Source organism: Callorhinus ursinus, unplaced genomic scaffold (genome assembly GCF_003265705.2).
Source record: "Callorhinus ursinus isolate GAN/ISIS: 27379988/994484 unplaced genomic scaffold, GSC_fseal_2.0 scaffold40, whole genome shotgun sequence".
Taxonomy (NCBI): Eukaryota; Metazoa; Chordata; class Mammalia; order Carnivora; family Otariidae; genus Callorhinus; species Callorhinus ursinus.
Genome location: NW_027397102.1, coordinates 4,077,788 through 4,102,921, shown reverse-complemented (window position 1 = coordinate 4,102,921; position 25,134 = coordinate 4,077,788).

The window sequence follows — 25,134 nt, the reverse complement described above, 5'->3', positions numbered from 1 at the left end:
AGCAAAACGTGTGAAGGGGAGTGGGATGTACAGGTTTCCAGTTATAAAATGAATAAACCATGAGGATGAAAGGTACAGCATAGCAAATATAGTCAATGATATTGCAATAACATTTTATGGTACATATAGTAGCCACACTGGTGGTGAGCATAGCATAATGCAGTCATTGAATCACTATGTTGCACACTTAAAACTAATGTAACATTGTGTGTCAACTTGATTTAATTAAAGATAATAGATAGATGATAGATAAATAGATAGATGATAAATAGATAGACGATAGATAAATAGATAGAGAGATGGATTTAGATGGAAGAGATGGGGATGGTACTTTCCAAAGAAAGGAAAAAGCTTGCTGAATGGAAAGTTAAGATCATATCATGGAGAGATTAAAATGCAAGGGTAAATGCAGTCAGTCTGGAAAACAGTATGGAGGTTTCTCAAAAAGTTAAAAATAGAACTACCTTACAACCCAGCAATTGCACTACTGTGGATTTACATAAAGGATACAAAAATACTGATTCAAAGGGAAACATGTACCCTGATGTTTACAGCAGCATTATCAACAAAAGCCAAACAATGGATACAGCTCAAATGTCCATCAACTGATGAATGGACAAAGAAGATGTGGTATAATATAGCAATGGAATATTACTCAGCCATCAAAAGCATGAAATCTTACCATTTGCAATGACATGGATGGAGCTAAAGTGTATTATGCTAAGTGAAATGTCAGTAAGAGAAAGACAAATACCATATGATTTCACTCATACGTGGAATTTGCGAAACAAAACAAATGAACGTATTGGAAGGAAAAAAAAGAGAGGGAAGTAAACCATGAAAGACTCTCAACTATTTTTGTGTCAGTACCATACTGTCTTGATGATTACAGCTTTGTAATAGAGCTTGAAGTCCAGAATTGTGATGCCACCAGTTTTGGTTTTCTTTTTCAACATTCCTTTGGCTAATTCAGGGTCTTTTCTAGTTCCATACAAATTTTGGGATTATTTGTCCCAGCTCTGTGAAAAAAAGTTGATGGTATATTGATGGGGATTGCATTGGATGTGTAGATTGCTCTAGGTAGCATAGACATTTTCACAATATTTTTTCTTCCAATCCATAAGCATGGAATATTTTTCCATCTCTTTGTGTCTTTCTCAATTTCTTTCATGAGTGTTCTATAGTTTTCTGAGTACAGATCCTTTGCCTCTTTGGTTAGGTTCATTCCTAGGTATATTATTGTTTTGGGTGCAATTGTAAATGGGATCAACTCCTTAATTTCCTTTCTTCTGTCTCATTGCTAGTGTATAGAAATGCAACTGATTTTTGTGCATTGATTTTATATCCTGCCACTTTCCTGAATTCCTGTACAAGTTCTCGAAATTTTGGGGTGGAGTCTTTTGGGTTTTCCACATAGAGTATCATGTCATCTGCGAAGAGTGAGACTTTGATTTCTTCTTTGCAAATTTGGATGCCTTTTATTTCTTTTTGTTGTCTGATTACTGAGGCTAAGACTTCTAGTACTATGTTGAATAGCAGTGGTGATAGTGGACATCCCTGTCATGTTCCTGACCTTACAGGAAAAGCTCTCATTTTTTTTCTCATTGAAAATGATATTCTCTGTGGGCTTTTCATAGATGGCTCTTATGATATCGAGGTATGTTCCCTCTATCTCTACACTGCAAAGAGTTGTATATTGTCAAATGCTTTTTCTGCAACTATTGAGAGGATCATACGGCTCTTGTCCTTTCTTTTATTTATGTAGCGTATCACACTGATTGATTTGCAGATGTTGAACCACACTTGCAGCCCAGGAATAAATCCCACTAGGTCATGGTGAATAATCCTTTTAATGTACTGTTGGATCCTATGACTAGTATTTTGGCAAGAATGTTTATATCCATGTTCATCAAGGATATTGGCCTGTAATTCTCCAGAAACAGACACATAGATCAATGGAACAGAATAGAGACCCCAGAAATGGACCTTCAACTCTATGGTCAACAAATCTTCAATAAATCAGGAAAGAATATCCAATGGAAAAAAGACAATTTCTTCAACAAATGGTGCTCGGGAAATTGGAGAGCCACATGCAGAATGAAACTGGACCGTTTCCTTATACCACACACAAAAATAGACTCAAAATGGATGAAAGACTTAAATGTGAGACATGAATCTCTCAAAATTCTAGAGGAGAACACAGGCAGCAACCTCTTCCACCTCAGCTGCAGCAATGTCTTGCTAGACACATCTCTAAAGACAAAGGAAACAAAGGCAAAAATGAACTATTGGCAGATGCTTGGGTGGCTCAGTCTAAGCATCTGCCTTCGGCTCAGGTCATGATCCCAGGGTCCTGGGATCGAGTCCCACATTGGGCTCCCTGCTCAGTGGGAAGCCTGTTTCTCCCTCTCCCACTCCCCCTGCTTGTGTTCCTGCTCTTGCTGTGTCTCTCTCTGTCAAATAAATAAATAAAATCTTTTTAAAAAATGAACTATTGGGATTGATCAAGATGAAATGTTTTTGCACAAAGGAAACAGTCAACAAAACCAAAAGGCAACTGACATGATAGGAGAAGATATTTGCAAATGAAATATCAGATAAAGGGCTAGTATTCAAAATCTATAAAGAACTTATCAAACTTAACACCCAAAAAACAAATAATCCAATCAAGAAATGGGCAGAAGACACCAACAGACACTTCTCCAAAGAAGACATACAAATGGCTAACAGATACATGAAAAAATGTTCAACATCATTAGCCATCAGGGTAATTCAAATCAAAACCACATTGAGATATAATCTTACACCAGTTAGAATGGCTAAAATTATCAAGGCAGGAAACAACAAATGTTGGCGAGGATGTAGAGAAAGGGGAACACTTTTGCACTGTTGGTGGGAATGCAAACTGGTACAACCATTCTGGAAATGTATGTAAGTTTCTTAAATAATTAAAAGTAGAACTACCCTATGATAACAGCAATTGCACTACTAGGTATTTACAACTGAGCAAAGGAAAAAAAATAGTGAGAGACAAACCAAGAAACACACTCTTAACTACAGAGAACAGACTGATGGTTATCAGAAGGGAGGTGGGGGGAGGAGATAGGTTAAATAGGTGATGGGGATTAAGGAATGCACTTGTGATGAGCACCAAGTTGTTGTATGAAAGTGTTGAATTACTATATTATACACCTGGAACTAATATTACACTGTATGTTAACCAACTGGAATTAAAATAAAACTTCTTTAAAAAGACACACACACACACACACACACAAGCACACACACGCACACGCACACACACACACACACACACACTGAAGAGTTTACCTTTCCATTTTTTCTTTCCAATTTTTATTTAAATTTTAGTTATTAACGTATAGTGTAATATTGGTTTCAGGAGTATAATTTAGTGATTCATCTCTTACGTATAACACCCAATGCTCATCATAAGTGCCCTCCGTAATACCCATCACTCATTTAGCCTATCCCCTACCCACCTCTCTCCATCAATCCCAAGTTTATTCTCTATAATTAAGAGGCTCTTTTTTAAATTTAAATTTGATTAATTAATATATGTATTATTGGTTTCAGAGGTACAAGTCTGTTAGTATTATTGGTTTCAGAGGTACAAGTTTGTGATTCATCAGTCTTATATAATACCCAGTGCTCATTACATCACATGCCCTCCTTAATGTCCATCACCCAGTTACCCCATCCCTCCACCCCTCTCCCCTCCAGCAACCCTCAGTTTGTTTCCTATGATTAAGAGTCACTTATGGTAGTTGGAGGAGCAAGATGGCAGAGGAGTGGAGACCTAAATTTTGTCTGGTCCCAAGAATTCAGCTAGATAGGGATCAAATTATTCTGAACACCTACGAACTCAACAAGAGATGGAAGAAAAGAATAGCAGCAACTCTCTGAAGAGAAAAGCGACCACATTCTGGAAGGTAGGACATGAGGATAAGTGAATCCGAGGAGATATTTGGGAAGATAGATAGTGGGGGAGGGGGCCTCCAGCAGCAGATACTGGCAAGTGATAGAGCAGCAGAGCACAAAATCAGAAATTTTAGAAGTCGGCTCCGCTGAGAGACGTCACTCCAGTGACGTCACTCCAGCCACTCCAGTGGCTAAGCAGGGGGTAGAAACCTCACTGGGACAGTGTGGTCTCAGGACCCTCGGGGTCACAGAAAGACCGGAGGTGACTGAGTGCGGCAGAGCTCCCAGGTATTGGAGCAGGGAAGCTAGCAACAGAGATGGAGCCAAAGAGTAGGCTCTCAGCTTGGTGTGGCCATAAACCATGATCCGCAGCACACCTGGGCCACTGCTCTTCCAGCAGAGACCCAACAAGCGGCAGATCAGGGAAGACACCCCTTCCTCCCCTGGAAGGAGTGGCACAGGAGCACACCAGTTTCTTCTAACAGACCAAAATATACCCTAAATCTCTAGTTCTATGGCTTTGTTCTATTCTGCTGCCTGATCACATTCTCTCCTTTTTTTTGTTTAAATCATTCATCTGTTCAACCAACTTCTTATCAATTCCTTATATAAAATCTTTTATAATTTGCATCTTTACAGTCATATTCCATCCCTTCATCATACTAACCCTTATTTTTGTACATATATAAGTTTTTCTTTCTTTAAAATTTTGGGAGGCACTTTCTTTTAACAGACCAAAATATGCCCAAAATCTAGTGTGTGGCACTGATCTATGTACCAGACTGATCATATCTGATAATATTCTGGGTGGGGTTTTTTTTGTCTGTTTTTATCTTTTTCTTTTTCTTTTTTTTTTTTTCTTAGTTTCTTTCCTTTTCTTTTCCCCTGGTTTCAGATCTCTTCTGATTCGTTTAGTGTATACTTTTCTGGGGACGCTGTTACACTGTTAGCATTTTGTTATCTCATTTATGTATTCTCCTCTGGACAAAATGTCAGGACGGAAAAAATCACCTCAAAAAAAAGAACAAGAGGCAGTACTGACTGCCAGGGACCTAATCAATATGGACATTAGTAAGATGTCTGAACTAGAGCTCAGAATGATGATTTTAAAGATACTAGCGGGGCTTGAAAAAAGCATGGAAGATATTAGAGGAACCCTTTCTGGAGAAATAAAAGAACTAAAATCTAAACAATTTGAAAATAAAAAGGCTATTAATGAGGTGCAATCAAAAATGGAGGGTCTAACTGCTAGGATAAGTGAGGCAGAAGAGAGAATTAGTGATATAGAAGACCAAATGATGGAAAATAAAGAAGCGGAGAAAATGAGAGTTAAACAACTACTGGACGACGAGGGCAGAATTGGAGAGATAAGTGATACCATAAGACAAAACAATATTAGAATAATTGGGATCCCAGAAAAAGAAGAAAGAGAGAGAGGGGCAGAAGGTATATTGGGGCAAATTATAGCAGAGAACTTCCCTAATTTGGGGATGGAAACAGGCATCAAAATCCAGGAGGCACAGAGAACCCCCCTCAAAATCAATAAAAATAGGTCAACACCCCGACATCTAATAATAAAACTTACAAGTCTCGGAAACATAAAGATAATCCTGAAAGCAGCTTGGGAGAAGAGATTTGTAACCTACAATGGTAGAAACATTAGGTTGGCAACAAACCTATCCACTGAGACCTGGCAGGCCAAAAAGGACTGGCATGATATCTTCAGAGCACCAAATGAGAAAAATATGCAGCCAAGAAGACTGTATCCAGCCAGGCTGTCATTGAAAATAGAAGGAGAGATAAAAAGCTTCCAGGACAAACAAAAACTAAAGGAATTTGCAAACACGAAACCAGCCCTACATGAAATCAGGAAGGGGTCCTCTAAGCAAAGAGAGCCGAAAAGCAACATAGATCAGAAAGGAACAGAGACAATATACAGTAACAGGCACCTTACAGGCAATACAATGGCACAAAATTCATATCTTTCAATAGTTACCCTGAATGGAAATAGGCTAAATGCCCCAATCAAAAGACACAGGCTATCAGATTGGATAAAAAAACAAGACCCATCGATATGCTGTCTGCAAGAGACTCATTTTAGACCCCAAAACACCCCTTATTGAAAGTGAGGGAGTGGAATATCATTTACCATGCTAATGGACACGAACAGAAAGCTGGGGTGGCAATCCTTATATCAGACACATTAGATTTTAAACCAAAGACTGTAATAAGAGATGAGGAAGGACACTATATCATACTTAAAGGGACTATCCAACAAGAAGATCTAACAATTGTAAATATCTATGTAAATATCCCTAACACGGGAGCAGCAAACTATATAAGGCAATTAATAACAAAAGCAAAGAAACACATCGACAACAATACAATAATAGAGGGGGAATTTAACACCCCCCTTACTGAAATGGACAGATCATCTAAGCGAAAGATGAACAAGGAAATAAAGACTTTAAATGACACACTGGACCAAATGGACTTTACAGCTATATTCAGAACATTCCATCCCAAAGCAACAGAATACACATTCTTCTCTAGTGCCCATGGAACATTCTCCAGAATAGATCACATCCTAGGTCACAAATCAGGTCTCAACTGGTACCATAAGATTAGGATCATTCCTTGCATATTTTCAGACCACAATGCTTTGAAACTAGAACTCAATCACAAGAGGAAAGTCGGAAAGAACTCAAATACATGGAGGCTAAAGAGCATCCTACTAAAGAATGAATGGGTCAACCAGGAAATTAAAGAAGAATTAAAAAAATTCATGGAAACCAATGAAAATGAAAACACAACTGTTCAAAATCTTTGGGATGCAGCAAAGGCAGTCCTAAGAGGAAAGCATATAGCAATACAAGCCTTTCTCAAGAAACAAGAAAGGTCTCAAATACACAACCTAACCCTACACCTAAAGGAGCTGGAGAAAGAACAACAAAAAAAGCCTAAACCCAGCAAGAGAAAAGAAATAAGAAAGATCAGAGCAGAAATGAATGAAGTGGAAACCAAAAGAACAGTAGAACAGATCAACGAAACTAGGAGCTGGTTTTTTTAAAGAATTAACAAGATTGATAAACCCCTGGCCAGACTTATCAAAAAGAAAAGAGAAAGGACCCAAATAAATAAAATCATGAATGAAAGAGGAGAGATCGAAACCAACGCCAAAGAAATACAAACAATTATAAGAACATATTATGAGCAACTATATATCAGCAAATTAGATAATCCGGAAGAAATGGATGCATTCCTAGAGATGTATCAACTACAAAAACTGAACCAGGGAGAAATAGAAAACTTGAACATACCTATAACCACTAAGGAAATTGAAACAGTCATCAAAAATCTCCCAAAAAACAAAAGCCCAGGCCCAGATGGCTTCCCAGGGGAATTCTATCAAATATTTAAAGAAGAATTAATATCTATTCTTCTGAAACTTTTCCAAAAAATAGAAATGGAAGGAAAACTTCCAAACTCGTTATATGAGGCCACCATTACCTTGGTCCCCAAACGAGACAAACACCCTATCAAAAAGGAGACTTACAGACCAATATCCTTGATGAATACGGATGCAAAAATTCTCACCAAAATACTAGCCAATAGGATCCAACAGTACATTAAAAAGGATTATTCACCACGACCAAGTGGGATTTATCCCCGGACTGCAAAGTTGGTTCAACAACCGCAAATCAATCAATGTGATACAATACATTAATAAAAGAAAGAACAAGAACCATATGATCCTCTCAATAGATGCAGAAAAAGTATTTGACAAAGGACAGCATCCTTTCTTGATCAAAACTCTTCAGAGTATAGGGGTAGAGGGTACATACCTCAATATCATAAAAGCCATCTATGAGAAACCCACAGCAAATATCATTCTCATTGGGGAAAAACTGAGAGCTTTCCCCCTAAGGTCAGGAATGCGGCAGGGATGTTCACTATCACCACTGCTATTCAACATAGTATTAGAAGTCCTAGCCACAGCAATCAGACAACAAAAAGAATAAAAGGCATCCAAATCGGCAATGAAGAAGTCAAACCCTCATTCTTTGCAGATGATCTGATACTTTATGTGGAAAACCCAAAACACTCCACCCCAAAACTGCTAGAACTCATACAGGAATTCAGTAAAGTGGCAGGATATAAAATCAATGCACAGAAGTCAGTTGCATTTCTATACACCAACACCAAACAGAAGAAAGAGAAATTAAGGAGTGGATCCCATTTACAATTGCACCCAAAACCATAAGATACCTAGGAATAAACCTAACCAAAGAGGAAAAGCGTCTGTACTCAGAAAACTATAAAATACTCATGAAAAAAATTGAGGAAGGCAGAAAGAAATGGAAAAACGTTCCATGCTCATGGATTGGAAGAAAAATATTGTGAAGATGTCGATGCTACTTAGAGCAATCTACACATTCAAAGCAATCCCTATCAAAATACCATTCACTTTTTTCAGAGAAATGGAACAAATAATCCTCAAATTTGTATGGAACCAGAAAAGACCCCAAATAGCCAGAGGAATGTTGAAAAAGAAAAGCAAAGCTGGTGGCATCACAATTCCAGACTTCAAGCTCTATTACAAAGCTGTCATCATCAAGCCAGTATGGTACTGGCACAAAAACAGACACATAGATCGATGGAACAGAATAGAGAGCCAGAAATGGACACACAATTCTATGGTCAACTAATCTTCAACAAAGCAAGAAAGAATGTCCAATGGAAAAAAGATAGTCTCTTCAACAAATGGTGTTGGGAAAATTGGACAGCCACAGGCAGAAGAATGAAACTGTACCATTTCCTTACACTACACACAAAAATAGACTCAAAATGGTTGAAAGACCTAAATGTGAAACAGGAGTCCATCAAAATCCTAAGGGAGAACACAGGCAGCAACCTCTTCGACCTCAGCTGCAGCAACTTCTTCCTAGAAACATTGCCAAAGGCAAGGGAAGCAAGGGCAAAATGAACTACTGGGACCTCATCAAGATAAAAAGCTTTTGCACAGCAAAAGAAACAGTCCACAAAACCAAAAGACAACCGACAGAATGGGAGAAGATATTTGCAAATGACATATCAGATAAAGGGCTAGTATCCAAAATTTATAAAGAACTTATCAAATTCAACACCCAAAGAACAAATGATCCAGTCAAGAAATGGGCAGAAGACATGGACAGACATTTTTAAAAGAAGACATCCAAATGGCCAACAGACACATGAAAAAGTGTTCAACATCGCTTGGCATCAGGGAACTCCAAATCAGAACCTCAATGAGATACCACCTTACACCAGTCAGAATGGCTAAAATTAACAAGTCAGGAAACACAAATGTTGGCGGGGATGCAGAGAAAGGGGAACCCTCCTACACTGTTGGTGGGAATGCAAGCTGGTGCAGCCACTCTGGGAAACAATATGGAGGTTTCTCAAAAAGTTGAAAATAGAGCTACCGTATGACCCAGCAATTGCACTACTTGGTATTTACCCCAAAGATACAAATGTAGGGATCCGAAGGGGTACATGCACCCTGATATTTATAGCAGCAATGTCCACAATAGCCAAACTATGGAAAGAGCGAAGATGTCCATCGACAGATATATGGATAGAGAAGATGTGATACACACACACACACACACACACACACACACACACACACACAATGGAATATTATGCAGCCATCAAAAGGCCTGAAATCTTGCCATTTGCAATGACGTGGATGGAACTGGAGGGTATTATGCTGAGCGAAATAAGTCAATCAGAGAAAGACATATATTATATGATCTCATTGATATGAGGAGGTCTTAAGCTCAGGAAACAAACTGAGTGTTGCTGGAGTGGTGGGGGGTAGGAGGAATGGAATGGCTGGTGATAGACATTGGGGAGGGTGTGTGCTATGGTGAGTGCTGTGAGTTGTGTAAGACTGTTGAATCACAGACCTGTACCTCTGAAACAAATAATACATTATATGTTAAAAATAAAAGGAAGATAGTAGGGAGAAATGAAAGGGGGATAAAGGAGGGGGAGACTAACCATTAGAGACTATGGACTCTGAGAAACAAATTGAGGGTTCTAGCTGGGAGGGGTGTGGGGGTATTGGTTAGCCTGGTGATGTATACTAAGGAGTGCACGTACTGAATAGAGCACTGGGTGTTACATGCAAACAATGAGTCATGGAACACTAAATCAAAAACTAATGATGTAATGTATGGTGATTAACATAACATAATAAAATTTTAAAAAATAGAGTCTCTTATGGTCTTCTCCTTCTCTGGTTTCCTCTAGTTTTATTTTTCCTTTTCTTCTCCTGTGATCTTCTCTTTTCTTTCTTAAATTCCATGTATCACTGAGATCACATTATAATTTTCTCTCTGATTGACTTATTTCACTTAGCATAATACCCTCTAGTTCTATCCACGTTTTTTCAAATGGCAAGATTTCATTTTTTGATGGCTGAGTAGTATTCCATTGTATATATATACCACTTCTTCTTTATCCATTCATCTGTCGATGGACATCTGGATTCTTTCCTTCATTTGGATATTGTGGACATTGCTGCTATAAACATTGGGGCTCAGGTCCCCTTCAGATCACTACATTTATATCTTAGGGGTAAATACCCAGTAGTGCAATTTCTGGGTCATAGGGTAGCTCAATTATTAACTTCTTGCGGAACCTCCATACTGTTTTCCAGAGTGGGTGTACCAACTTGCATTCACAACACAATGTAAGAGAGTTCCCCTTTCTCCACATCCTCACCAACACCTGTTTTTTCTGTGTTGTTGATTTTAGCCATTCCAACAGGTGGTATCTCATTGTAGCTTTGATTTGCATTTCCCTGATAGTAATTGATGATGAACATCTTCTCATGTAACTGTTGGCTATCTGGATGTCTTCTTTGGAGAGAAATCTGTTCATGTCTTCCTCCTATTTTTATTGGATTATTTGTTTCAGTGTTGACTTTTGTATTTTTTTTAAGGTATTTCCATGCCCAGCATGGAACTGAGATCAAGCCCTGATGTGAGATCAAGAGTCTGAAGCTTAACTAACTGAGCCACACAGGTGCCCCATTTTGTAAATTCTTTAGATATTTTGGATACTACCCTTTATTGGATATGTCATTTTCATATATCTTCTCCCATTTCATAGGTTGCCTTTCAGTTTTGTTGATTATTTCCTTCACTGGGGAAAATTTTATTTTGATGCAGTCCCAGGAGTTTATTTTAGATTTTCTTTCTCATCCCTTAGGAGGCACATCAAGAGAGATGTTGTTAGAGCATCCTTTCCTGATTAAAATTCTTCAAAATATAGGGATAGAGAGAACATACCTCAATATCATAAAAGCCATCAACAAAAAGCCCACAGAAAATATCATTCTTAATGGAGAAAAGCTGATAACTTTTCCTTAAGGTCAGGAACATGACAGAGATGCCCACTCTCACCATTATTGTTCAACATAGTACTAGAAGTCCTAGCCTTAGCAATCAGAAAACAAAAAGAAATAAAAGTCATCCAAATCGGCAAAGAATTCAAACTCTCCTTCTTCACAGATGACATGCAACTTTATGTGGAAAACCCAAAAGACTCCATCCCCAAATTACTAGAACTCATACAACAATTCAGCAACATGGCAGGTTACAAAATTAATGCACAGTAATCAGTTGCATTTCAATACACTAACAATATGACTGAAGAAAGAGAAATCAACAAATTGAGTCCATTTACAATAACACCAAAAATCATAAAATACCTAGGAATAAGTCTAATCAAAGAGGTAAAATATCTCTACTCTAGAAACTACAGAACACTTATGAAAGAAATTGAACAATACACAAAGAGATGGAAAAACATCCTATGCTCATAGATTGGAGGAATAAACATTGTGAAAATGTACAGTGGAAAAAAGACAGCCTCTTCAATAAATGGTGCTCAGAAAATTGGACAGCCACATGCAAAAGAATGAAGCTGGACCATTCTCTTACACCATACACAAAGATAAACTCAAAAGGGATGAAAGACCTCAATGTGAGACAGGAATCCATCAAAATCCTAGAGGAGAATTTTCAACATCAGCCACAGTGACTTTTTTCAATACATGTCTCTGAAGGCAAGGGAAACAAAAGTAAAAATGAACTTTTGGGACTCCATCAAGATAAAAAGCTTCTGCACAGCAAAGGAAACAGTCAACAAAACTAAGAGGCCATCCACGGAATGGGAGAAGATATTTGCAAATGACATTACAGATAAAGGACTAGTATCCAAGATCTATAAAGAACTTCTCAAACTCAACACCAAAAAACAAATAATCTAGTCAAGAAATGTGCAGAAGACATGAACAGACACTTCTCCAAAGAAGACATACAAATGGCCAACAGACACATGAAAAAATGTTCAATATCACTAGCCATCAGGGAAACACAAATCAAAACCACAATAAGATATCACTTTGCACCAGTTAGCATGGCAAAAATTAACAAGACAGGAAACAAATGTCGACCAAGATGTGGAGAAAGGGGAACGCTCTTACACTATTGGTGGGAATTGAAACTGGTACAGCCACTTTGGAAAACAGTATGGTGGTTCCTCAAAATTTTAAAAATAGAGCTACCCTATGACCCAGTAATTGTAATTACACTACTAGGTATTCACCCCAAAGATACAAATGCAGTGAAAAGAATGGGCACATGCACTCCAATGTTCATAGCAGCAATGTCCACAATAGCCAAACTGTGGAAGAAGCTGAGATGCCCTTCAACAGATGAATGGATTAAGAAGATATGGTCCATATATACAATGGAATATTACTCAGCCATCAGAAAGGATGAATACCCACTATTTGCATGGACATGGATGGAACTGGAGGGGATTGTGCTAAGTGAAATAAGTCAAGCAGGGAAAGACAATTATCATATGGTTCACTCATATGTGGAATATAAGGAATAGCATGGAGAAAGGAAGGAAAACTGAATGGGAAGAAATCAGAAAGGGAGACAAACCATGAGAGACTCTGGAATTTGGGAACCAAATGGAGGGTTACAGAAGGGAGGGGTGGGGGATGGGGTACCTGGGTGATGGGTATTAAGGAGGGCACATGTTGTGATGAGCACTGGGTGTTATACACAACTAATGAATCGTTGAACACTACATCAAAAACTAATGATGTATTATATGTTGTATATGTACTATATGTTCTTTCTCCAGCTCCTTCAGGTGTAAGTTTAGACGGTGCATTTGGGATTTTTCTACATTTTTGAGAGAGGCTTGCATGGGTATGTATTTCCCCCTTAGGACCAACTTTGCAGTATCCCATAGGTTTTGGACCAATGTGTTTTCATTTTCATTGGTTTCCATGAATTGTTTAAGTTCTTCTTTAATTTCCTGGTTGAACCAATCATTCTTTAGCAAGATGGTCTTTAACTTCCAAGCATTTGAATTCCTTCCAAATTCTTTCTTGTGACTGAGTTCCAGTTTCAAAGTGTTGTGGTCTGATAACATGCAGGGATTAATCTCAAAATTTGGTATCAGTTGAGACCTGATTTGTGACCCAGTATGTGGTCTATTCTGGAGAAAGTTCCGTGTGCACTTGAGAAGAATGACTATTCTGTTATTTTAGGGTGGAACGTTCTGTATATATCTACAAAGTTCTTCTGGTCCAATGTGTCCTTCAAAGCTCTTGTTTCTTTGTTGATCTTCTGCTTAGATGATCTGTCCATTGCTGAGAGTAGCGTGTTGAGGTCTCCTACTATTAATGTATTATTATCAATATGATTCTTAATTTTGGTTAGCAGTTGGCTTATGTTGTTGGCTGCTCCCATGTTGGGAAGATAGATATTTACAATTGTTAAATTTTCTTGTTGGATAGACCCTTTATGTATGATATAGTGTCCCTCTACATCTCTTATTTCAGTCCTTAGTTTAAATCTAGTATGTCTGATATGAGGATTGCTATGTCAGCTTTCTTTTGAGGTCGGATCGCATGGTAAATTGTGCTCCATCCCCTCACTTGCCATCTGGAGGTGTATTTAGGTTCAAAATGAGTCTCTTGTAGACAGCATATAGATGCGTCCTGCTTTTTTATTCACTCTGCAACACTGTGCCTTTTCATGGGAGCATTGAGCCCATTTACATTAGTAATTTTTAAAAGATATGAATTTGGTGCCATTGTATTGCCTGTAAAGTCCCTCTTTATGTAGATTGTCTCTGTTTCTTTCTGGACTATATTACTCTTGGGGTCTATCTTTGGTTATAGAATCCCCCTAAATATTTCTTACAGGACTGGCTTTGTGGTCACATAGTCTTTCACTTTCTCCCCGTCTTTATCTCTCCAACCATTCTGAATGGCCTTGCTGGATAAAGTATTCTTGGCTGCACATTCTTTTCATTTAGTACGCTGAATATGTGTTGCCAGCCCTTTCTGGCTTGCCACTTTTCTGTGGATAGGTCTGATGTTTTTCTGATATTCCTCCCTCCATATGTAAGGAATCTCTTCTCCTTAGGTATTCTCAAGATAGTGTCTTGGCTATAAAATTTGCAAGATTTACTATTCTATGTCAGGGTGTTGATTTATTTTTATTGATTTTGGGTGGTGTCCTCTCTGCCTCTTGGACTCGAATGCTTGTTTCCTTACCCAGATTAGGGAAGTTCTCAGCTATGATTTGCTCAAATATACTTTCTAGTCCACTCTCTATCTCTACCCCCTCAGGGATCCCAATAATTCGGACATTGGAACCCTTCATGGCATCATTAATCTCTGCAATCATTTTTTCATGTGCTGCTAGCAGTCTGTCTCTGTTTTCCTCCACTTCTTTCTTTTCCATCAGCTTATCTTCTAGATCACTAATTTTCTCTTCTGCCTCATTTACCCTGTCTGTTAGAATATCCAGTTTAGACTGCATCTCATTCATAGCATTTTTAGTTCTGCCTGATTAGATCTTATTTCTGCCCTTAGAGATTCTATATTGTCACTAGTGCTTTTTCAAACGTAGTTATTGACTTTATGATTTCTATCCTGAATTCTATTACTGACATCTTGCTTATATCCATATCCATTAGTTCTGTGGTAAAGGACATTGTCTCATGTTCTTTGTTGAGGGTTCCACCTCCTAGTCATTCTGTTGAGGGATGGTTGAGTAAATGAGCAGCATCCAAAATATCAACCATGACCCAAGCAAAATGCACCCTAGCAAAATCTGGAGGGGTCAGAAGCCACCCCTGAAAAACAAAGCCAAAATGAAACACAAGAGTAAAATTTAAAAATTAGAATATTAATTAAAAAATTTTAAAAGGTGGGGACAGAGGGTGTTATAACCTCTCAGTGTGGACAAAGTCAGGTGTTTCAGTTGTTCCTGGGTGTATTTTGGTCTGTGTTTTAGAGGACAGTATGTCCCAAAATTACAAGGAAAGTAAAACTTGTATGCATATAAAGGTGAAATTGAATAGAGTGAAAAAAGGACTAAAATAAAGCATATATCTATAAAAAATATAGGTGTGGAAAAATACAAATTAAAAAAAGCGACTATGAAATATAAGTTGATATATTAATATCTTATTGAAATCAGAAGATAAATAGAAAAAAAACCAGAGAAAAAGCATAAGAAAAGGAGAATTTTATCTGAAAAATAAGCAAGTTGTGAAGTCATATCTGGAGATCAATGTACAATGTTCCCCTGGCATTGGGATTTTACAATCTCATGGGATCCATAGAGTTGTTGTCCTCTTGTTCTTCCAGCCTGTCTTCTGGGGGAGGGGCCTGCAGCACTGTTTCTCAGGTAATCCTGCCTGGATGGAGTTGCCCCAGCCCCTGTCAGGGGGATGGGCTCAGTGTAAACTGGTCTTCTATGTGTCTTTTGTTCTCTGGAGGCTTTCTGTGCCTCTTCAGAGGATCAGAGCAAAAGCGGCCACAGTCAAACCTCTGGCCCAGAGCAGAAAATTTGCAGTCTGCCCTCTTTAATAAACCCTCCAGGACAAGCAGTCTGCTTCTGTATTCACTGCCAAAAATGGCAACCTCCTGCTATGGGCACCCATAGCAACTGTCTCAGAGGCAGTCCCCGGGGACCCAGGATTGGAGCTGCCCTTTATGATTCTAAAACCACAAGCGGCTGTGGACTCGTGTGCACCTGAAGCTCCTGGATCATGTCCGGGTGCAGCTCTAATGTCTTTTCTGGGCCGCTACTGCCCTGCGAGTTTTTCCTTGGTCGCAGGCATAGGTTCCAGATTTTTTCAGGCTGCTCAGGAAAAGAGTGGTTATTGACCACATGGCTCGTGGTTTATGGTGATCTGAGCTGAGAGTCCCTTTCTGGGCTCACTGACCATAACCTGCTTCCTGGCTCCACTGTTCGGGCACTCTACTGGTTCAGAAACCCCCTTTTGCTCTGTGGTTCCTTGTATCCCAAGATCACAATGCCCTACCTAGAATTCTGCCTTTTTATTTACAGAGCCCCTTTCAGAGAGGGATGTTTCTCACTAGAGCACATTTCTAAGGGTTCCGATTTTGTGCTCCAGTGTTATATCACTTTCCAGGAGCCTGCTTATGGAGGCTCCCTCCCCCTTCTGTTTATCTTCTGATATCTCCCCATAGATTCACAGCTCTGCACATCCTACCTTGCAAAAAGCAGTCGCTTTTCTGCTTGTAGAGATCCAGATATATATTCTTATATCTCAGGCTGATTTCGTGGGTATTCAAAATGGTTTGATAGATACCCAGCTAAATTTAGGGGACCAGTTGAAATGGGGTCCCCTATTCATCTGCCATCTTACTTCCTTTCCATGATTTTGTTTGTTTGAATGCATTCTACTTTTTGCTTTTTTGATGAGTCTGGCTAGAGGTTTATCAATTTTGTTGATCTTTCCAAAGAACCACCTTCTGGTTTCATTGATATGTTCTATTGTTTTTTTAGCTTCTATATAATTTATTTCTGCTCTAATCTTTATTATTTCCTTCTGCTGGTTTTGGTTTTGTATGGCCTTTTTCTAGCTCTTTTAGGTGTAAGTTTAGGTGGTTTATGTGAGATGTTTCTTATTTCTAGAGTTAGACATGTATTGCTATGAACTTCCCTCTTACAATTGCTTTTGCTGAATCCCAAAAATGTTGGATCATTGTGTTTTTATTTTCATTTGTTTACATGTACTTTTTGATTAACTATTTGATGTCTTGGTTGACCATTCATTGTTTAGTGGCATGTTACTTAACCTCCATGTGTTTGTGCTCTTTCTATATTTTTTCTTGTGGTTGATTTCTAGTTTCATAGTGTTGTAGTCAGAAAGGACGCATGATATGACTTTGATCTTTTTGAATCTATTGAGACTTATTTTGTGGACTAATATGTGTTCTATTCTAGACAATGTTCCGTGTGACTTTGAATATATCATGCTACTCCTTTCTGGCTTTGACATTTTCCGCTGAAAAATCCCCTAGTAAACTTATGGGCTGTTTACATAATTTGGCTACTGTAGATAATGCTGCTGTAAACATCGGGATACATGTATCCCTTTGAATTCATATTTTTGTATTCTTTGTGTAAATACCTAGTAGTCCAATTGCTTGATCATAAGGTAGTTCTATTTTTAACTTTTTGAGGAATCTCTATAGTGTTTTCTAGACTACTTTCTTGCACCATACACAAAAATAAATTTAAAATGAATTAAAGACCTTAGTCTGAGACCTGAAACCATAAAAATCCTAGAGAAGAACACAGGCAGTAACTTCTTGGACATTGACCATAGCAACTTCTTTCTAGATATGTCTCCTGAGGCAAGGGAAACAAAAGCAAAAATAAACTATTGGGACGTCATCAAAATAAAAAGCTTCCGCACAGTGAAGGAAACAATCAAAGCCATCTATGGAATGGGAGAAGATATTTGCAAATGACGTATCTGATAAAGGGTTAGTATCTAAAATATATAAAGAATTTATAAAACCCAACACACAAAAATGAATAATCCACTTAAAATTGAGCAGAAGACATGAATAAACATTTTTCAAAAAAAGATATATAGATGGCTGACAGACACATGAAAAGGTGTTCAACATCACTCATCATCAGGAAAATTCAAATCAAAACTACAAAGAGATATCACCTCACAACTGTCAGAATGGCTAAAATCAACAACACAAGAAACAGTACATGTTGGTGAGGATGTGGAGAAAGGTGAACCCTCCTGCACTGCTGGTGGGAATGCAAACTGTGGCAATCACTCCGGAAAACAGCATGTGTGTGTTTTTACACCAGCTTCCTCCTCTCTGACATATACTCCCATTCTGTTCATTTTCTGGAACTCTTTTGCCTGCTGGCATTTCTCTCAGAAGCATGCAATTTTCAGCTCTGATTCCAAAACAGGGTAGTCAAAAAAAGATAGTTCATGCCTTTACCCTCAATTCTTGATAATTAATACATATCTTCACCATAAAGTTTTAGTATGATGCACCCTTACCTTGATTATGGTTCATTATTATAATGAAAATCTGTAAATGGTCAGACCCTGCTATAGCAGGCTTGACTACTATAACATTCTTAAAATAATTCTGGCATTCTTTTATTGCCACATCATACTTTTCTCCACTCCTTCTTACAAGGTCAAATTCTAAGTTTCTATCTTCATGGAAGGTGAAATATAGTCTTGGAGTATGGGCCTGCCCCAACCCCTTCATTGGTTTTATTTCATTTAAATCCTTGTTATTTCATTGAAATTCTTGCTATTTCACTGAAATGAATGTTATGCATCCATCAGTGTCATACAGAATTAAAGCTTCATCGGTTTCACATGCTCTACACCGAAGTACTTCCATGGGAACAAATCATTCTACATGTCCAGGGAACTATTAAGACTCAGTGCTTCAAGGACATGATGATTTTATTTCTAAGGTTTCCACAAGTGAGTTTTTAGAACTGTCAAATGACCACTGTTTTCCACAACTTAAGTCATCTCTCCAAACTTACATATGCTGAGCATGCTTAATTCTGATCATTTTGGAAATCTGACATTTTATAACCTTAACTATACTAGGTGCCAAAGATGATTGCATTATGTAGGACTACAGGGTGAAAAATTTATTAATTTATGTAAATTTCCTTAAAAAGATTGAGTGGCATGATGCTGTTCAACTATCCTTTATAATTCTAAACTGTAAATTCCTCAAGGACAGGACCTATGCCTTACCATTTTCTGTATCTCCAGTACATAACATATTGTAACTGCACAGAAATAAGTTATAACTAATAAGTTATGCTGGACAAAGGAGATAACCATTTGCAAAAATATACCTGTGAAACATGTTTGATCATCCTTTTTCACTCTATTTTGTCCTTAATTCTCCATTGTACATGGCATTGCCCTTTAGTTAGGGACATTGTATAAATTGGAAAAAAGCACTTCTTCCCCAAGTAAAAATTAATTATTTAATTAATTAAAGTTATTTAAAATTTAAATTTAAAATTATTGCACAAAGTCAAGAACCATACATAGAAGGAACCATATTTGTGGAAGAATCAGCCCTGGCAGAGCATACAAATGCACCCACACTCTTGCCAGCTCACACACACCATGGATAGATACTAAGGCATACATTCAATAGGAAGTATTTATATTTTAAGCCCCTCTCCCTGACCTCAGATAAGGTGACTGTATCAGGTATGAAATCTTTCTATTTAGAATCAGACGCTGAGAATGGTGAGCAAAAGAGAAAACAACTGCCAAGAGCACATATAAAGTACAGCAAAGAGAAGGGGCAGTTTCAAGCATGGGTGTTTGCCAGTGAGGGTGTATATGTGTGATCTCTTCAAGTGTGTAAGTGGCTATATGTGCCTGTGTGTGTTTACGGAAGATGGTGTTTTCCTCTTTTGCACTAGAACTTGTTTGAGAGGTGTAGAATCCTCATGGTGCCTGCTGCCTTCTTGTATGAGTTAGTATCTACCCATAATGTAAAAAATGTCCCCTTAGATGCAACATCCTTGGGCAGTGAACAACCTGAACACTTATATGTAGCAGCCTTGCCCTCATTCCTTTTTTCTGACCTTTACTCTATCAACTATATTAAAGGAAATCTAGTAGTATTTTCTTTTTTCTTCTTTTTCTTTTATCTTTTTGTTGTTGTTGTTGCTGCAGGGGAGGGCTGTAATTTTCTTTGAGTAGTGGGGTGGAGATAATTATGCCCTGTTCGATCCACTTTACTAAAACAACTACAGTTGACATTTCCAATCCAGTACTATTTGGTGGTTGACACATTCTAGGCCAGTTTCACTGGACATTACAAAATGCCTATTCATCAGAGGAAGATGATATTCCTCTTCATTAATCACAGGTTACTGAAAATATCTTGAAAAGATGGCTTCACATTAACCCATTTTCCTAAATACCTTCCTGTAATGAATTTTTCTTCCATGTAAATACAGTATAGATTTGGTGGGTCAATTACATTTATTTTATTTTATTTTTTTATTTTATTTATTATGTTCAGTTAGCCACTGTATAATACATCATTAATTTTTGATATAGTGTTCAATGATTCATTAGTTCCATATAATACCCAGTGCTCATCAGAACATATGCCCTCCTTAATACCCATCACCCAATACCCCATATCCCACACCCTTCCCTCTGAAACCCTCAGTTTGTTTCCCAGGGTCCATCGTCTCTCATGATTTCTCCCCTTCGGTTTTCCCTCCCTTCCCATATGGTCCTCCATGCTATTGTTTATGTTCCACATATGAGTAAAATCATATGATAATTTTCTTTCTCTGCTTGACTTATTTCACTTAGCATAATACCCTCCAGTTCCACCCATGTCCATGAAAAGAGTGGGTGTTCATCCTTTCTGATGGCTGAGTAATATTCCATTATATATATGTACCACATCTTCTTTATCCATTCAACTGTATTTTTTGTTTCTTTGTTTTTGTTTTTTTATATCATTTTATTTATTTTATTTTTTTAATTTTATTATGTTAGTCACCATACAATACCTCATTAGTTTTTGATGTGGTGATACACGATCCATTGTTTTCATATAACACTCAGTGCTCCATGCAGTACATGCCCTCTTTAATACCCATCACCAGGTTAACCCATCTCCCTAAGCCCCTCCCCTCTAAAACCCTGTTTGTTTCTCAGAGTCCATAGTCTCTCATTTTTCATCTCTCCCTCCAATTCCCCCCCTTCATTTTTCCCTTCCTTCTCCTAATGTCTTCCATGCTATTCATTATGTTCCACAAATAAGTGAAACCGTATGATAATTGACTTTCTCTGCTTGACTTATTTCACTAAGCATAATCTCCTCCAGTACCCACCATGTTAATGTAAAAGGTGGGTATTCATCCTTTCTGATGGCTGAGTCATATTCAATTGTATATAAGGACTACATCTTCTTTATCCATTCATCTGTTGAAGGGCATCTCAGCTCTTTCCACAGTTTAGCTATTGTGGACATTGCTGCTAGGAACATTGGGGTGCATATGGCCCTTCTTTTCACTACATCTGTGTGTTTGGGGTAAATACCCAGGAGTGAAATTGCTGGGTCATAGAGTAGCTCTATTTTTAATTTTTTGAGGAACGTCCACACAGTTTTCCAAAGTGGCGGTACCAACTTGCATTCCCACCAACAGTGTAAGAGGGTTCCCCTTTCTCCACAAGCTCTCCAACATTTGTTGTTTCTTTCCCTGTCTATTTTTGCAATTCTAACTGGTATAAGGTGGTATCTCAATGTGGTTTTGGTTTGAATTTCCCTGATGGCTAATGATGATAAACATTTTTTCATGTGTCTCTTAGCAATTTTTTGTATGTCTTCTTCAGAGAAATGGCTTCTGCCCATTTTTTGACTTGATTATTTGTTTTTTGGTTGTTGAGTTTGAGAAGTTCTTTATAGATCTTGGATATCAGCACTTTGTCTGTAGTGTCATTTGCAAATATCTTCTCCCATTCTGTGGGTTGCCTCTCTGTTTTGTTGACTGTTTCCTTTGCTGTGCAGAAGCTTTTTATCTTGATGGAGTCCCAAAAGTTCATTTTTGCTTTTGTTTCACTAGCTTTTGGAGATTTATCGTGAAAGAAGTTGCTGTGGCCGTTGTCAAAAAGGTTACTGCCTATGTTCTCCTCTAGGACTTTGATGGATTCCTGTCTCACATTGAGGTCTTTCATCCATTTTGAGTTTATCTTTGTGTATGGTGTTAGAGAATGGTCGGGTTTCATTCCTCTACATGTGGCTGTCCAATTTTCCCAGCACCATTTATTGAAAAGACTGTCTTTTTCCCATTGCATATTTTTTCCTGCTTTGTCGAAGATTATTTGACCATAGAGTTAAGGGTCCATATCTGGGTTCTCTATTCTGTTCCATTGGTCTCTATGTCTGTTTTTGTGCCAGTACCATGCTATCTTGGTGATCACAGCTTTGTAATGTAGCCTGAAATCGGGCAACGTGATGCCCCCAGTTTTGTTTTTCTTTTTCAACATTTCCTTGGCGTTTTGGGGTCTTATCTGATTCCACACAAATTTCAGGATTGTTTGTTCTAGCACTTTGAAAAATGTCATTAGAATTTTAATCGGGAAGGTGTTGAAGTCATAGACTGCTCTGGGTAGCATAGACATTTTAACAATGTCTATTCTTCTGACCTATGAGCATGGAATGTCTTTCCATCTTTTTGTCTCTTCTTCAATTTCTTTCAGGAGTGTTCTGTAGCTCCTAGAGTATAGATCCTTTACCACTTTGGTTAGGTTTATTCTGAGGTATCTTATAGTTTTTGGTGCTATTGTAAATGGAATAGTTTCTCTAATTTCTCTTTCTACAGTTGCATTGTTAGTGTATAAGAAAGCAGCTGCTATCCGTGCATTGATTTTGTATCCTGCCACATTACTGAATTGCTGTATGAGTTCTAGTAATTTGGGGGTGGAGTCTTTTGGGTTTTCCACAGAAAGTATCATGTCATCTGTGAAGACAGAGTTTGACTTCTTTGCCAATTTGAATACATTTTATTTCTTTTTGTTGTCTGATTGCTGTTACTAGGACTTCTAGTACTACGTTGAACAATAGTGGTGAGAGTGGGCATCTTTGACATGTTCCTGATCTGAAGGGGAAGGCTCTCAGCTTTTCCCCATTGCAGATGATATTCGCTCTGGGTTTTTCATAGATAGATTTTTATGAACTTGAGGAAAGTTCCGTCTATCCCTATACTCTGAAGAGTTTTATCAGGAAAGGATTATTGTATTTTGTCAAATGCTTTTTCTGCATCAATTGAGAGGACCATAAGGTTCTTCTCTCTCTTCTTATTAATGTGTTCTATCACATTGATTGATTTGTGAATGTTGAACCACCCTTGCACCCTGGGGATAAATCCCACTTGATCGTGGTGGATGATCCTTTTAATGTATTGTTGGATCCTATTAGCTAGGATTTTGTTGAGGATTTTGGAATCCATATTCATCAGGGATATCGGTCTGCAATTTTCCTTTTTGATGGGGTCTTTGCCTGGTTTGGGGATTAAGGTAATGCTGGCCTCATAGGATGAGTCTGGAAGCTTTCCTTCTGTTTCTATTTTTTGAAACAGCTTCAGGAGAATAGGTATTATTTCTTCTTTGAATGTTTGGTAGGATTCCCCAGGGAATCCATCAGACCCTGGACTCTTGTTTTTTGGGAGGTTTTTGATCACTGCTTCAATCTCGTTAGTGGCTATTGGCCTATTCAGGTTGTCAATTTCTTCCTGTTTCAGTCTTGGCAGCTTATAGGTTTCCAGGAAGGCATCCATTTCATCCAGACTGCTCAGATTATTGGCATATAGTTGTTGCTAATAATTTCTAATAATTGTTTCTATTTCCTAGGTGTTAGTCATGATCTCTCCCCTTTCATTCATAACTTTATTAATTTGGGTTCTTTCTCTTTTCTTTTGGATAAGTCTGGCCAGTGGTTTATCGATCTTATTAATTCTTTCAAAGAACCAACTTCTAGTTTCATTGATCTGATCTACTGTGTTTCTAGTTTCTAATTCATTGATCTCTCCTCTAATCTTAAATATTTCTCTTCTAATACATGGCTTAGGCATCGTTTGTTGCTTTTTCTCTAGTTCTTTAAGGTGTAGAGTTAGTTGGTGAATTCTGGATTTTTTTTTTTTTGAGTGAGGCTTGGATGGCTATGTATTTCCCCCTTAGGACCACCTTTGCAGGATCCCCTAGGTTTTAGACTGATGTGTTTTCATTCTCATTGGTTTCCACGAATTGTTTAAATTCTTCTTTGATTTCCTGGTTGACCCAAACATTCTTGAGCAGAGTGGTCTTTAGCTTCCAAGTGTTTGAATTTCTGCCAAATTTTTTCTTGTGATTGAGTTCCAGTTTTAAGCATTATGGTCTGAGAATATGCAAGGAATCATCTCAATCTTTTGGTATTGGTTGAGATCTGATTTGTGACCCAGTATGTGGTCTATTCTGGAGAAAGTTCCATGTGCGCTCAAGAAGAATGAGTATTCTGCTGTTTTAGGGTGGAATATTCTGTATAGATCTATGAGGTCCATTTGGTCCAGTGTGTCATTCAAAGCTCTTGTTCTTTGTTGATTTTCTGCTTAGATGATTTGTCTATTGCTGAGAGTGGATTATTGAGGTCTCCTACAATTAATGTATTGTTATCAATATGACTCTTTATTTTGCTTAACAGTTGGCTTATGTAGATGGCTGCTCCCTTGTTGGGGTCATATTTACAGTTGTTAGATCTTCTTGTTGGATAGACCCTTTAAGAATGATATAGTGTCCTTCTGTGCCTCTAACTACAAACTTTGTCTGATATAAGAATTGCTACCCCAGCTTTCTTTTGATGTCTGCTAGCATGGAAGATAGATCTCCATCCCTTCACTTTCAGCCTGGATGTATCTTTAGGTTCCAAATGAGTCTCTTGTAGACAGCATATGGATGGGTCCTGTCTTTTTATCCAATCTGCAACCGTGTGCCATTTTATGGGAGGATTTAAGCCATTCACGTTGAGAGTGATTATTGAAAGATATGAACTAATTGTCTTCATGTTGCCTGTGAAGACATTGTTTTTATATATTGTCCCTGTAAATTTCTGTTGTATATTATTCTTGGGGTCTTTCTCCTTTTATAGAACCCCCCTTCATATTTCTTTCAGGGCCAGCTTAGTGGTCACATATTCTTTCATTTTCTGCTAGTCTTGGAAGCTCTGCCTCTCTCAATCCATTCTAAATGACAGCCTTGCTG